We start from the raw sequence: 4,385 nt of genomic DNA on the forward strand, positions 1-4,385 counted from the left end.
CCCCAAACTACCAAAGTAATTCTGAATTTAAATGACTTATTCCATAAACATTTTTATAGATATTTATTAGTTTAAGCATACAAGAACTGGTATACCAGCCAGAGGTTCAGTGGGTGAGAGGATTCACCAGAGACAAAGTGGGGAGCAGAACTGGCAGACTGACTGAAATACACTGCTGAGTGGAGCAGCACGTGGGTCAGGAGAGGTCTGCCGAGCCAGGAATTGAACTCGTGCTGCCAGGCCAGGAATCAAACTTGTGCTGCAGTGGCTGCGGATCACTTTATAATGCTACACTTTAACCCGCTGCACCACCAGGAGAGCTTTGTTCCATAAATACTAAGGTAGATAATTATATAAAGGCTCTGGGAGATCATAAAGGTAACAAATATATAAATTACAAGGTAAATAGCATCACAAAGCAGGATGTGAAACATATAATATTTATTTATGTGTTATATATATAATATAATTTATTATCTACACACACATATTTAACATATATGTGTATGTGTGGTATACATACACACATGATACATACATACATATATATATATGATAAAAGGAGTGTGGAGGAAAAAGAGACAAGGGAAGAGTTCCAGTCATATTAAAGGCTCCATCAGCCTTGCCATTAAAAAATATAATTATTAGAAGATGGAATATGGAATTACATCAGAAAGAATGAATCCAGTAGATGTGATTGCCTAACTGACTATCAGATATATGGAAAATGAAAAAGAACCAAATTTCAAGCCAGGAAAAACCACAGTACTACTTTCAGAAATAAAATCTAGGAGGGAAGGGAAAGTTGGTTTGGTAGAAATTAATCCAGTTTAGCTATGGAAAGTGAAGAGCGAAATGATAAAGTAGAAATGTTAGCAAACATGGAGCATGGTGTTTCAGATCAATCTCAGGGTCAGAACAATAAATTTAGGAGTGACTCCCTCAGAGGGGTGGTCATGCTGGAATTGCAGCACACTTCTCTTAAGGACACAGGAAGAGTGACAGAGAGACAGATGAGAAGATAAATTATCAGGAGAGCAAAAGAGTGTTTTGAGGTGAGAAGAAAATAATAGGACAAAAAAGGTGAGAGGGAATCAAGAAGAAAAAGTATCAAACGTGACCCCCAAAGTTAGGGAAAATAAGGACCTGAAGTCATTGAATTTATTTATGCATACAGAACTGGGGTAGAGGCCAGAGGTGCAGGGGTGGTGAGAGTCTTCACCAGAGACAGAGTGGGGAGCAGAACAGGCAGACTGTCAAAGTACACTGCTGAGGGGAGCAGCAGGCGGGGCAGGAGAGGTCTACCATGCTATATGGATCACCTCCACGGCAGGCGGGGATTGAACTCATGCGGAAGTGGCTTTAGTTTCTTAGTGCTGTGATTTAACCTGCTGCGCCACCAGGGAGGACCCAGACTCAATTTTTAATGAATCAAATTTTTATTCTTCAAGATCTTAATTGCATCTGGGTGCTTTGTATCACTGCTGACTAATTTCAGTACCTCTTCATCCAAATGAAAGGAAATGAGTGCCACACCATGGCAACCTACCAAGCTGCCAGTTGCAACCCCTTCTACACAGGACAATTCCACTTGTCAAAAACTGGAGCCAGGTAGTCCATCCGACAGAAAGACTTGACCTGGTTAATTGCCAATTCAGCTGCAACTGCCACTGCCTAATCCATTTCTCTGAATGACTTTTGGTGGCCACAAGAGACCAAAGTAATTGCAATCCCATCAGCTGAGGTATATTTAACAAGAAGCCCATGTAGACCTCTTTCTTGTATAGACTCCTTCCAAAGTCATGACACTAGACCTAGAAATCTTCTATCTGTGATTTTTAACTCTTTTTCTCAAGAAAAGTTCTCTTAGATTTAAAACCTTCAGGGTTTTGAATCTTTCAAACCTGAATTTCCCAATATAACAGTAACTCATCCTCTCAACACCCTAATACAGACATGTTTGGAACATCACTTTACTTATCCTGCTAATACATGAAAACTGAGAAAAACTATTGAGGCCTCAAAACATGTACAGAATTGTTTTTCTCATGGTGGATCAGAACTAGAATACTGTCTCTCTTCCCTTTGTCATGACAAAACTCTAAACAGGCTTCTGAGTCTCCAGAGATTAATTATTCCTAACTACAAAAGAAGACACATCATATGATTCTCATAAAATTTTAACCTGTATATATTCTTATACTTAATGTAACATTTTATACATGCATTAAAGATAACTGATGTTTTTTATTCATACCAACTTCATATTTAAACAGAGATCAGTGCACAGATAGGCTCAGTATTTCACAAACAGCATATAACAAAAGTAGAAGAAACCTCTTGATATAATTTCTTACCAAAGGGAATGAAGTCAGGATAAACTCAGATATCTTGGGCAACAGTACAAAAATTAAAAACCAAAATTCTGCATCTATGAGGCAGATCCCAAAGATAGTGTGACTAACTAAATTTCATCAATACAAATCTACTATGCCCTTATCTCAGTAAGTTCTCACAGTGTCTTTAAGAGATAAGCTATTTTTGTCCTCATCTTCCAGCTGAGAAAACTGAAGCAACAAAGTACCACACACATATGCCCAGTGAAGAAGCACTAAAGAGCATGATGTAATTTAGCAATCTGATAAAAATCTAATCTGGACTCTATTATACCATGTGGCTTTTCATACAAAGTCAAATATTCATTTAATAAATGTTTTCAAAAGAAAGAAGCCCCAAGAGTGTGTATAGCTATAGTTTCACATGCCAGCAGATACTCTGTTTGGAGTATAAAGAGAAATTAAAGGAACAAATTTCCAAATTGAAGTCTATCAAATAACAACACAAGAAAGACTATGATGGCAGAATTATTCCATAATGCATGTTGTTTTTAAAGTCATGAATCATCAGATGCTTTTAACATTATAAAAATAATGTTCAATGTAATAATTACTAACTATAAAGAAATGATGTCTAAGAGATGCTGCCTGAAATGTATGTAAGTAATGTAGGGCTTAGTCTATATATATATAGGGATTAGTTTTAAGACTTTGGAATTATTCATCTAACACATCCCATGCCTGTTTATTACATCTCTTACCTAGGTGAGTTAGAGCTTAAAGCACTGCCCTATTAGAACCCCATCTTCATAAACAAGTCAGTCCAAAAGGGGGCCAAATGGCTTGTCCTCTGTTAGGGCAGAAACTGGCTCCTGCTCCTGAATATGCTGGATCCTGAGCTCCCTCTGGAGGAGGTTAGGACAATTTGACATCAAAGAAAATGACTCTCTGGCAAGAGGGGAATACAGACTCTATGATAGCTACTAGATTCCTGCAACCTATATCTTCCTATCCAGAAAATGAAAACTGATTGTGAAGAGCAAGCATCCTAACCTAAAGTCCATCTGAAAGTCAATCCAAGACAAACTTCCTTTATCTCGTTAAGTTATACATTTCACAGGACCATTCTATTATTCTATCAATATCATATGTATCCATCCAATTAAGCAAAGACATCATTTCACTTATTCTAACCCAAGAGAGCTGCTTGAGAAACTTGCATAACACTGAGGCAGTATCACAAATTTCTCACTCTATAGTAACTACTAACCATGCCAATTTAAGATGGCCCTGGTCTCCTGGCACACAGTGGCTAAAGAAACAGAAATATGGTATTTAGGAGAAGCAAAAAATCTGACCCATTTTATGAGAACTCATTTTGCAGAGACCATTGCTTTCTTTTTACCCCTTATATGAATTTCCTTCTTTTGAATTATTGAGAATTTTTAAACTTCTCTGAGATTCCTCAGGATTTAATATCTAACTTGCATCCTTCTATGTTTTTGCTAAATGTAATTAAATTTCAATTATATTATTAAGTATTAAAACTTGTAAACTCACTTGCTCTCCTTCACCTTTAAACTCCTTCACCTTTAAACTCACTTTTAAACTTGTTCAACCACCTGAACAAGAAATTTTTGCTTGGTATAGAGAGCAATTCTACCCCACTAATAAAATCATCCTGTATTTTATTTTCCTTTGTTTTTTCCCCAAGCAACTTAGTATGCAGGGTGTTTAATAAAGTCATCTATTCATTCTCAAAGCAAATGCTAATATGTACCAATATATGTTACTGTTTTAGTCGTGGTGAACATAGCAATGAACAAAACACTAAACCCATAGAAGTCCAATTCCCTGGGATGCAGAAATGAAACAGAAATTAGGACTATCTCTTCTATCAAAAACTATAGCTATGAATTCTATCCTAATGTAATCATATTCTACCCACATTAACGTTCTCATTTTTTTAAAAAGATTTATTTATTTCTGAACTGGGGTACAGGCCAGAGGTGCAGGGGCGGCAAGAGGCTTCACTAGAGACAGAGTGGG

The sequence above is a fragment of the Condylura cristata genome, unplaced genomic scaffold (assembly GCF_000260355.1).
Source record: "Condylura cristata isolate star-nosed mole 26May11 unplaced genomic scaffold, ConCri1.0 scaffold00021, whole genome shotgun sequence".
NCBI classification, from domain to species: domain Eukaryota; kingdom Metazoa; phylum Chordata; class Mammalia; order Eulipotyphla; family Talpidae; genus Condylura; species Condylura cristata.